This window comes from Acinonyx jubatus, chromosome E2 (genome assembly GCF_027475565.1).
Source record: "Acinonyx jubatus isolate Ajub_Pintada_27869175 chromosome E2, VMU_Ajub_asm_v1.0, whole genome shotgun sequence".
Classification (NCBI taxonomy): domain Eukaryota; kingdom Metazoa; phylum Chordata; class Mammalia; order Carnivora; family Felidae; genus Acinonyx; species Acinonyx jubatus.
Window position 1 is genome coordinate 51,475,280 of NC_069396.1, and position 12,147 is coordinate 51,487,426.

The following is a 12,147-nucleotide window of genomic DNA, read 5'->3' on the forward strand; positions in this document are numbered from 1 at the left end:
AGACAGAGCACGAATGGGGGAAGGGCAGAGAGAGAAGGAGACACAGAACCCGAAGCAGGCTCCAGGCTCTGAGCTGTCAGCACAGAGCCCGATGTGGGGCTCGAACTCACAAACTGTGAGATCATGACCTGAGCCAAAGTCGGCCGCTTAATTGACCGAGCCACCCAGGCGCCACTGAGGCTTATTTGACTTACAATACAGCAAATGACAGCATATATAGTTCACACGCACCAACTCTTGAGTCTTCAATGATTTTACAAGATCAAAAAGTCTGAGAACTGTGGCTCTCAGGAGGAAGAAAAGCCTTGCAAGTACACACATACCCACGCGGGTGTGCATCTGTGCATGTGTGTCTAACACAGGAAGGAACCCTGAATCAAATAGTCCAAACTGGTGGCCAGCCACCATGTTTTATAAGCGCTCCATGCTGTCTTTGAATACCGATTAAATTCACTGTCACCATTTTTTTTTTTAATTTTTTTTTTTAACGTTTATTTATTTTTGGGACAGAGAGAGACAGAGCATGAACGGGGGAGGGGCAGAGAGAGAGGGAGACACAGAATCGGAAACAGGCTCCAGGCTCCAAGCCATCAGCCCAGAGCCCGACGCGGGGCTCGAACTCACGGACCGCGAGATCGTGACCTGAGCTGAAGTCAGACGCTTAACCGACTGCGCCACCCAGGCGCCCCTCACTGTCACCATTTAAAGATCAAAAAGTTTCACACAGGTCAGTGTTCTGGTCTCATCTCAAAAAACAAACAAACTTCCACTTGGTCATTTCCACTGGCGGGGATCACTCAGAGGGGGCCCACGATCTTTGGTTCACCTGCAGGCCTTTACCTGCCTGTTCCCTGGAGGTATCTGAGTTGCCACCCTGAACCAGAAGGAGGGAAAAAGCATTTTTGCAATAAACAATGAAACATAGATCAATCTAATAAATGTCTGCCTTCCTCCAGAGACGTCAACAGGCACAACAAATGACCTTTTCCTCATCTGACTTCCCAAAGCAGCAACTTGTAATGGTTTCCGTGGGTACAGAGACTCTTGGATCAATTCGAAACCCTTCTGAGAAAGAAGGGAATCCATCTGACAAAGTAGGTATCTTTGGAACAAGGGCAAAAGGGAAAAGACTCACCAGAGCAAAGGAGTGACTCTCCAGGGAACAGAAGGGCCCGGTTCAGGCCCCACAGGGAGGGGATTCAGATGACCGTCAGACCACTGGATATTTCCTCCTGGAACTCTGAGTAGTAAATTCAGGACACTCATCCAACTTCTTTTGCCCTAGAAGCAGGGGGTGGAAAGGAAGGGCCATTCAGATGTTGGGTCCCCAAAGAAGCAAGCACACAGGTGTAGAGTTGGGCAAGATGGGCAATTTTTGGAAGGAGGAAGAAAGCAATACTAAACCGGGGAGATCTAGATGGGAAAGGGGCTTTTGTTTTAAGGGAAAGTTAATTTGTCTTCCTTGCCTTATTTTCTTTCCTCGGGAAGGGACCTGGAAGGTTTTGCTGGGAAAAGCCTAACTGGGGTAGAACGGGATGAAAAGGGATTTTTGCCGGAGAGTTGGGAAAGAGGGTTGGAAAAACAAATTATTAGGTGAAAGAGAAACTGGCAGAACTGAGTTGGTTTGTTATCAGTGGAAAGATACTACAAAAGGGGGGGGGGGGCTCTTGGTGGGAAGAAACAATTTTTGCTGGAAAGTTACCCTGGATGGAGGAAAAACTGGGGAAAGATATACAATATATGTATTTTATAATACATATATATAGGTAGATTTTCTTGCTAGAGGAAGTTCCTAAAAGGACGGCGAGGGGTATAAATCAAAGAAGAGAGGAAAGATTTTTGGGTTTTGCTGGGAGATCCTAAAAAAAAAACAAACCGCCAATCTGGGTCCCCTATTCCAGAGGCAAGGGGATTTTTAGCAGGAGGCCTGGAAGCGAGGGCGAATGCAAGGCCGCGGTGCAGAAAGCGCGGAGAGATCGGGTAGGGCCCGAGGCACGAGCTGGGGAGCTGCCAGGGGGCAGTTGGGGCCTGGGGGGCGGGGGAGGAAAAAACAAGGGGATGCAGCGGGCCGGGGGCCCCTGAGGAGAGTATTCTCCAAGGGGGAAGCGGTGGCGGGGGTGCAGCGGGGCCGGGAGCTGTTGGGATGCAGAAGGTGCGTGCGTGATGCGGGGTGAGGGGCGCCCGCCGCGCCTGCTGCGGGCCCTCGAAAGGGAGAGGGGCCCCCTAAAAAACAAACATATACACAAATTAGATATGAAAAGGGGGGAGGGGTTGAAAAGTGAGGAGGGGCAGGGAGGGGGGGGTAGGGAGGAAAGGGAGGGGGCAGGGGCAGCAGCAACCGGGTTTTACCCGCCCCCGGGGGCTCGCGCGCCGGCCTCGCGCCTCGCGGGCCTCCCAGCGGCCCCCTGCCTCCCTCGCGCCGCCCGCCGGCCCGGCGCGCACGCGCAGCCGGGACCGCCCCCCGGAGCGGCCCGCTGACCCGCGGCGCGGGCGCGCGGGCGTGGCTGCGGGTCGCTTCACGACGCCCAGGGCCGCCTCGCGCGCGCCTGGCGCGCGCCTCGCGCCGCCCGGGCTCCCGGCGCGTGCCGCCCGGCGGCGAAGTCGCTGCGGCTATTCGGCCTCCGCTGAGGGGCGGGGCCACGCACGGGGGGGCGGGGCCTGGCGCGGTCTTGGGACCCGAGGCGGGCGGGAAAGGAGGCGGGCGGGAAAGGAGGCGGTTGGTCGCCATTTTGCGAGGAGGGCCGTTGAGGGCGGGAGGGCGTGAAGGCGGAGCCCGGGAAGGGGCCGCGGGGGGAGGGGCCGGCCCCCCAGTAGCCGCTTACTGAGGCCGAGAGCCCCGCGGCCCCGGGCCATTGTCCCCGGAGGGCGGCGTTAGAATGCGGCGGCGGGGGACTCCCGGCTCCCTGGGGCCGCTCCGAGCTTCGGTGTCCCGCGATGGGTGCTGCGAGAGCGGGGCTTGCCCTGGCAGGGTCGTGGGGCCCAGCGAGGCAGCCCCGCGTGTCCCCGAGGCCGCCGAGGCGCGCGCGGAAGCCACGGAGACCTGCCCCTCCCGGGCTTCGGAAGGTGCGGGGCTGCCCTTCCTTGTGTTGGCGCCGAGCCGTCTGTGGGTCTGGCTCCGTGCTGAGCCGCGTGGATGGAGGAACGGAGACGGGAGGAGAGCGGCGGTCCAGGGTGCTGACTGTTCAAGGCGTTTGGACCCCGGAACGACGGAGCCGGGGAGGTCTTATCTTAGAAAGTGAGCACTGAACGTCTATGGAGACAGAGAGTAGCTGCGCGGTGCCTGGGGGTGGGGAGGGGGCACGACTGTGCATGAGCATGAGCGGGGTGTGATTGGGGTGATGGAAGGATTCAGCAAGTCGAGTTACAGCGATGGTTGCGCAAGGTGGCGAATTCACTAAAAATCTTTGGCTTGAACGCTTAGGGCGAGTGACTTCCGTGTAAATTATCCCAGTAAAGCTTTGTTGATTTTAGAAATTGATCCCTGGGGTAGACAGAACAGAGAGGAGGAGAAAAAGACTGGCATTCTATTTCTGGATTCCTTCATGCAGCCAGTATTTATTGAGCCTCTGTTGTGTTCTGAGATTACCGCGGTGTCCGAGTCCAACATCCCCGCCGTAACTTACCTCCTGCAGGAGCGCTGTCCAAATGACCCAGGATACAAAAATGCGAAATGAATTTTGATAATACAAGTTAGCCCCAAATGTTGTTTCAACGTGGAGTGAATACAAAAATACAAAGATTTTAGTGGTGAGATATGTTGCTTTTTTGGGGTGGGGTGGGGGGGACTCTTGAAAGAAGTCTGGACCCCTCAATCCACATCAGCCATGTTTCAAGGGCAGCCACAGGCAGCTAGAGGTCCCAGTACTGAACAGCATACCTCCAGTGGGGGACAGGCAAATCCGTTTAGAATGCAACGTGGTTATACTTGAAGGAAAAAATTAAGGAAAGAGGATAGAAGCGTCAGAGGATACTAGCCCATACCGGCCGGTGAAGGTGTCGCTGGTGAACTTACCCTGAGCAAAGACCAGAAGGAAATGAGGAAGGGATCTATAAGAATTATCTGGGGGAAGAGCCAAGTGCAAGGGCCCTGAGACAGGAAAGATGTAGATCCATTTGAAGAAAAGCAGAGACTGGTGTGGACGGATCTGGGTGAATAAAGGGAAATGTAAACTAGGGCCAGATCATGCAGAACCGTGTAAGTTATGCAAAGACAGGAATTAAACACCTGCTTTCAAATTAAAAGAGATTTTTTTTTCATCTATTTAGCAAACATTAAACAATACTGAGTTTCAGCAGTGTGATCTCTCCCCTTGATGGGGGAGATAAGAACCCCGGCCACAGGGTGCGTGAGAGTTTAAACAACAGGATTTAAACTCCAGAATACGTTGCTATCTTCCCGCCCTTTGACAAACACCGAACACTTCACGGACAAAGAAGAGACTTGTAACGTATAACCCAAAGAATTAGCATTCACAAATTATTTTCAAGGACTGCAAATTAAAGCAGCGGCCCGGTTAAAAAATGAATAAAAGATATGAAGAGACGCGTCACCCCAGAGGAAACCTATGTAAACAGGCCTAACCACAATAACAAGGGAATGCAAATTACAACCACAGATGTCGTGTCCTGTCAACCAGCAGGGCAAAGTTTTTAATTTTTCTATCCGGTGGAGCAAGGGGAACCCCTACAATCCCGGTGAGTGGTGCACTCACATTGGAGAACACATTTGACTTCTTGAATACAATTGAAGATGTAATGTATCCCCTGTCCCGGCAAAGCCAGGGATTCACCGTAGAGAAACTTACTCGTTTACACAAGATGTGTACGGGAATAGTCCTGAGCAGCGATGCCTTCACAGCCCTCCATAAGCCTGGATTAGACGATCCTAGAACAGAAAAAGGACGCCAGTGGAGAAACTACAGAAATGCCAACAAAGACTGGGATTTAGTTAGTAGTAGTAGTGGTTAGTTAGTAGTAGTGGGATTTAGTGGGATTTAGTTAGTAGTAGCGTATCAATGTTGATTTCACGGTTTTGACAAAGGTGCTGTGATGATGTAAGATGCTGACGTCAGAGAAAACTGGGTGGGGGGTATATGGAGGTTGTATATCCTTCCAACTCTCCCGTAAATCTAGGATCATCATCTACAGGATACTGGATAAATTACGATCTATTTGCTCGGTGGAATATTCTACAGCTGGAAAAATCAGTCAATTTCAGTTGCAATAGTACAGATGTGTTTTCATTTACTTCAAGACAGGCAGAACGAAACAATATACAGTTGGGGGACACAAATATATTGTAGATTTTTTTTTTAATGAGGGCAAGGTAAACACAAAGTTCAGCCAAGTAGGATGGGAGGGAACGAGAAGGAGAAGGGTCCGCAAGGAAACCGTAGAGGAAATGGAAGTTTTTCTTTCTTAAGTTGGGTGGTGGAACCACAGCTGCTCATTTTGTTCCTATTCTATGTATGTATATTTTTAAAAAAAAATTTTTTTTAACATGTATTTACTATTGAGAGACAGGGAGACATGGAATCTGAAGCAGGCTCCAGGCTCTGAGCTGTCAGCGCAGGGCTCGAACTCACAAACCGCAAGATCATGACCTGAGCCGAAGTCGGACGCTCCACCGACGGAGCCACCCAGGCGCCCCTGTATATGTTTATAGAGACATATGTTATAAATGTGTGTATTTGATTTTTAAGCATCTACTCCATATTAAAAACAAAAATTTTAAGAAAAATAAGAGTATAATTGGAGAAGCAAGCCCATAGGACTCTGAAACAATTCAGGTACTTCCGTCCCATCTCAAACCTTGAAAGCCTCCTGAGTGCTGTTCTCTGAGGGAGATACAAAAAAAGAAGGAGGAGGAGGAGGAGGAGGAGGAGGAGGAGAAGGAGAAGAAGTGGCGGGGTGCCTGGGTGGCTCGGTTGGTTGAGATTCCAACTTCGGCATAGGTCAGGATCTCATGGTTCGGGAGTTCGAGCCCTGCATCAGGCTTGCTGCTGTCATCGTGGAGCCTACTTGGGGTCCTCTGTCCCCATCACTCTCTGCCCCGCCCCCACTTGCGCTATCTCAAAAAAACAAACATTAAAAAAAAAAAGGAAAATGAGACACTGGTCTCAGGAAATGGCGGTCCAGTCAAAGAGGGAGATTTAAACCCTAGGAACAGCGGTGCCTGTGTAGCTCAGTCAGTTAAGCGTCCAACGTCAGCTCAGGTCATGATCTCACGGTCAGAGCCTGGAGCCTGTGTCCCCCTCTCTCTCTGCCCCGCTCCTGCTAACTCTACTCTCTCTCTCCCTCTCTCTCTCTCTCGCAAAAATAAAATAAGCATTAAAAAAACGTTAAACCCTAGGAACCGTTTTAAAAGCATTCGTTCTTTTCATTAGTTGGGAAATAGTAAGAAACACTGAGGCCGTCGCTGTGTCCCTCACCTGAGCCAGGCAGACAAGCAGATCAGGAGACAGGGCCCTGGCCGCTGGGAATCTGCTTACAGGAAGTAGGACTTAATTGCTAAAATGATTCGAGAACAAGCCATTCCTACTTCCCTTAAGCAGCACTGAGCATCCGCTTTATGCTCAACCCAGCGATAAGCTTTTCCGTGAATGGTCCAAGAGATTTGGGAAGGAGGGGGCGCTGGACAAGGGAGACGACAGCTCACTTAGCCGACCGAGCCCCCCCAGGCGCCCTGAGAATTTGCATGTTTTAAAAATGTGTATTCATTTTTGAGAGACAGAAAGAGCGCGCGAGCAGGGGAGGGGCAGAGACAGAGAGGGAGACACAGAATCGGAAGCAGGCTCCAGGCTCCGAGCTGTCAGCCCAGAGCCCGACACGGGGCTTGAACCCACGAACCGTGAGATCATGACCTGAGCTGAAGTCAGATGCTCAGCTGACTGAGCCAGCCAGGCGCCCAGAGAATTTGCATTTCTAATGAGCTCTCCGGTGATGTGGCCGCTAGCAGACTGGCAAACGCACTTGGAGGATTACTATTTTTGATTTTTGAACCAATAATCTACTCAGGTTTGGGGGTGCTCCGTTAGACCCTTCCAAGAGCAGGGTGCCAGTCCCCCCATCGACTCAGCCCTGCACTCTGAACCCAGCACACATTCACTCTTATGGAATGAATGAATCAGCGGGGTGACCGTTGCCTGATAAAGACGACTGGCTTTCCCTTACCCTGAAATACAGGATCTGGAGACAGTGGCGAAATGTTTCTGGGTGAAATTCGGACTTGAACAACCCTGATACCAAGAAAAAAACCAAACGAACAAACAAAAGCAAGCAAGCAGCCTGCTTCTTAATATTTAGCCACGGAAATCCAAATCTACGGAAATGGAACGCTATGTCTCTGGCTCAAAAAAAAAAAAAAAAAGGAAATAGAACAGCTTCTCTGACTGGATAAATACTGAGCCCTTCTGCAGCATTCTTCTATTTGTGCTTCATCATCTTGCAAATCATTCAACAAATGCCTTTTGACTGTCTGCTTAAGCAAAAACATTCTTTGGGGGCACCTCCTAGGATATGTATTTATAGTTAGAGTCACCTAACTGTATCATGGGTTATTTTAAAAAATTTTTTTAATGTTTATTTTTGAGAGCGAAAGAGACAGAGCATGAGTGGGAAAGGGGCAGAGAGAGAGAGAGGGAGACGCAGAATCCGAAACAGGCTCCGGGCTCCGAGCCGTCAGCACGGAGCCCGACGCGGGGCCCGAACCCACGAACCGGGAGATCATGACCTGAGCCGAAGTTGGACTGTTAACCGACTGAGTCGCCCAGGCGCCTCCCTGTATCAAGTGTTATTAAATATCTTTTGTTATTTTTGTAATTCTTTTGTGTCTATTCCCAGACTATCTGCTCCTTGAAAGCATGATCTGGCCTCAGCAACCTATTCCCCATAGTACTTTGTAAGACATTATCATCTATTAACAATAAATACTATTATTGATCATATATTGCTCACATATAATTATATCAGGATGACCAACTCATCCCAATGTGCCCAGAACTTTCCCGATTTTAGCATTGAAAAACCCCACGTTCCTGGAAACTCCTTAAGGCCAAGCAAATTGGGACAGCTGGTCACCCTAGTTATAATGTATAATATAAATAGAAAAGATTTACCCAGCTGGACTTGTATTAACTCACTCCTCACAGCATTCTGATGAGACGGGGATTTATTACTATCCCTATTTTCCGGATGAGGAAACCGGCTCAGAGAGGTTAAGGAATTTCCTCAAGTCTACACAGCTAGGAAGAGACAACGTGGGAATAAACCCAACCTTTTTACCACCAAGGGTGTTCAGTAAATATTTGTGGACTGGGGCGCCTGGGGGGCTCAGTCATAAGCGCCTGACTTCGGCTCAGTTTCGTTGACTTTGAGCCCCACATCAGGCTCTGTGCTGACAGCTCAGAGCCTGGAGTCTGCTTGGGATTCTCTCTCCCTCTCCCTCTGCCCCTCCCCTGCTTGCACGCATGCTTGGGCTCTCTCTCAAAATAAATAAAGTTTAAAAACTTTTAATATTAAAATATCTTATAATATTAAACATATTTTAAAATATTAAAACAATATTAAGAAAATATTTTAAAAATTAAAAAATATTTTGGGGGCATCTGGGCGGCTCGGTTGTGTCTGACTTCAGTTCAGGTCATGATCTCACGGTTCGTGGGTTCGAGCCCCGCGTCGGGCTCTGGGCTGATGGCTCGGAGCCCGGAGCCTGCTCCGGATTCTGTGTCTCCCTCTCTCTCTGCCCGTCTCCCACTCCTTCTCTGTCTCTCATAAGTAAATGTTAAAAAAGTAATAAATAAGAATCAGGGTTGAATCCTGAATGTAAATGCGTTTGTGTACCTTTATCCTCCTCCCTTGGGGTAGGGGAAATGAGAGATTCCAGAAGGTACTGGGCTTTCTCATACGGCACGGAGATGGGGAGGGGGGGGGCAGGCAGGCATGCCTGGGGAGGGATGCCACGACATGTTAAGCACTGGACTGAACTTCGGGGGTCCCCAGTTAAAGCAACCAGGTTTAATGATTTGCTGGAAGGATGCCCAGAACTCGGCAAGGCTCTCGTACCCATGGTTACCATCTGTTCGGAGAAAGGAGAGAGTTAACATCAGCCAAGGTAAAAGGTGCACAGAGAGACACCAGGCGTGAGCTTCTAATTGTCTCTCCCAGCGGAGGGGCCAGTGCGTATGTCCACGAGCGGGTGCCAACCAGGGAAGTTCATCTGAGCCTTAGCACCCAGGGTTTTTATTTTGTGCCTGTGTCTCCAGCCCCTCCGGAGGTCACGCTGCTACTGAGTGGGCCGAGGCCCCAGGTAAACAAAAACAGTCTTGTTCAGGCCAGATAGACTGAGGGCTTAAAGGTTTTACTTCCTAGGGACCAAGGACGGGAGCTAAACCTTCCTTTGCAATGCGCAGGGTGGACACCCCAGGCCTACTGAGTTAAGCCTGAGCTGCCCAAGAACAGAGCTAGGTTTAGAAGCCAGTTTTCGGGGACGCCTGGGTGGCTCAGTCAGCTAAGCGTCCAACTTTGGCTCAGGTCCTGATCTCCCGGTTCGTGGGTTCGAGCCCCGCGTCGGGCTCTGTGCCGACAGCTCAGGGCCTGGAGCCTGCTTCGGATTCTGGGTCTCCCTCTCTCTGTCTCTCTGTCTCTCTCCCCCTCCCCTGCTCAAGTTCTGTCTCTCTCTCTCTCTCTCTCTCTCTCTCTCAAAAATAATAAACATGAAAAAAATAGGAAAAAAAAAAGCACCCAGTTTTCTGCTCTTCTAACTCAGGCCCATTCCTCTCCAGCCCCCTGCCTGTGCAAACAGAAGTGATTTCCAAAGTCAAATTCGAACCCACGCCAACACCTCAAACATCCTTTTCCTTGTCCACGGCTGTGGTGGCCCCGGATTCACTCGGCAGTCCCCGGGGCAGCCTGTGAGATGCTCGGCTCCCACAAGGAGTTCCGATACGTGAATATTCCGAGGTTAAGTCATTTATAGGCTCATGCACCCCTTTCTGGACTTCACCGCCCTCAGCCGTCATATCCTGAGTATCTCCAGTCACCGCTGTGCCGGGCCCTGGAATTTCAAAGACGACTACGTAGGGTGCCCACCAGCGAACATTCTATCAAGGTCTATCGTCTCCTCTCATCCAAGAACAGGGCCTGCTGTTGTCACTCTCGTCTGTTTAACCCCCCCCCCCCCCCGGTGAAGTTCTGATACGAGGCTCCAACACCGATGAATCTTCAAACCCGTGGGTTGTTTCTACCCTTCCCGCCGGGATGAATAACCTGTGAACATTCACGCGCAAGTTTTTGTTCCCATACCTGTGCTTGTCCTTTTGGGCGTGTGCCTAGGAGTGGAATCACTGGGTCCTGTGGTAGTTCCGTGTGTAACTTCTTGGGGGAGGATGGGCTTTGAAGGCAGAGGCTTTGCCGAGAAGAGAAAATGTGATGAATCAAAGCCGATTCCAGAACTTTCGAGCCAAGCCATTGGGTGAATGCGCGACAGCGCCTGCCACAGAGATGGGCACACTGCTGGCAGGACGTGGGGAACAGATGGCAGACTTTGGGACACGTTTGGAACCAACGAGCCAGGTCCCGGAGTTGCGTATAACTGGGTCTGTCGGCCTCCGCCCACGCGGTCCACGGGGGAGACAGACATTAAACAAACAAATCATTACACAGCAGAGCAGGATGGTGACAAGTGCTACGAAGGGGAAACTGAGGGCCCATGACAGGGTGTGCCTGGAGAATCTGGTCGGGCCTGAAGGTTAAGAAAGCTTTTTTTGGGGCGCCCGGGGGGCTCAGTCGGTTGAGCGTCCAACTTCGGCTCAGAGCATGGTCTCACAGTCCGTGAGTTCGAGCCCCGCGTCGGGCTCTGTGCTCACAGCTCGGAGCCTGGGACCTGCTTCGGATTCTGTGTCTCCCTCTTGCTCTCTGCCCCCCCCCCCCCCCCACTGCTCATGCTGTGTCTCTCTGTGTCTCTCAAAAAATAAGATGTCAAGAAAAAGAAACAAAGGTTTGCTCAGCGAGGGGTATTTGAGTTGAGGTGTAAAAGGCCAAGGGAGTTCACTCGTGTTCCGATTATTTACTGCTGCCAAACAAAACTGCCCTCCAACAGGGGCCTGAAGGTTGACAGTCATTCCCTTTGTTCATAAGGCTGGGGGGCGGGCGGGGTTGAGTGGATTCAGGCTCAGGACCTCTCAGTGCCATCAAGGTCAGATGGGGGTTGGCCTGGAGTCGGGTCAACGGCGTGGTCACTTGCTCTCTGGTGGCTGATGGGGGGCTGGCCAGGACCTCGCACCTCCTCTCCAGGCCATCTCGCTTCTTCCCAAGCTGGCGGCCTCAGGGCACCGAGGTCCCTTACATGGTGGCTCAGAGCTCCAAAGACCAAGTGCCGAGAGAGCTAAACAAATATCATATTGCCCCCTCTGTGACCGTTCCTCAAAAGTCACACGGAGCCACGCATTAGTTTGCTGGGCTTAAGCTTACAAAGTGTGGCCTAAACTGCGAACATTGATTTATTGTCTCCCCTTATAAATTCTGGAGGGTGGAAGCCCAAGATCAAGGTTTTGATAGGGTAGATCGAGGTGTTGGTAGGGGAACCCTCAGGAGGAAGGGATAATCGGTCCCTGTTTCTCTCCCAGCTTCTGCTGGTTTCCTGGACATTTCCGGTGTTCTTTGCTTCGGTTCCATCACCCTGAGCTCTGCCCTAATCGTCACAGAATATTCTCCCTTTGTGCGTGTTTGTGTCCAAATACCTGCCTTTCATAAGGACACCCATCATGTTGGATTGAAGGCCCACCCTGCTCCAAAATAACCTCATCTTAACTCACTTAACCACAACGACTTGATTCCAAGTAAGGTTATGTTCTGAGGGGTTGAGGGTTGAGGTGTCAACATAGAAATGTGGGTGGGGAGACGTGATTCAATGAATAACAAATCGCTTCTGCTATAGTCCCCAACCTTCCCAGATTCACAGGGAAAGAACATGGAAACCCAACTCTTTTTTTGTTTTTGTGTTTGAAGTTTATTTATGTATCTTAAGAGAGACAGAGACGGCGCGAGCCGGGGGAGGGGCAGAGAGAGAGAATCCCAGTGAGGGGCTCGAACTCGTGAAACTGTGAGATCATGACCTGAGCTGAAACCAAGAGTCAGACACTTAACCTA

General features: G+C 51.0%; 1 long non-coding RNA gene across 1 annotated transcript; it reads right to left on the reverse strand.

Moving 5' to 3' along the window:
• Positions 1-462: 462 nt before the first annotated feature.
• LOC128313210 (uncharacterized) lies at positions 463-2,400 on the reverse strand. Its single transcript, XR_008293575.1, has 2 exons — positions 2,350-2,400; positions 463-1,281 (listed from the first exon to the last, which is right to left on the reverse strand). It is a non-coding gene; the product is annotated as an uncharacterized LOC128313210 (long non-coding RNA).
• Between the last annotated feature and the right edge of the window lie 9,747 nt (positions 2,401-12,147).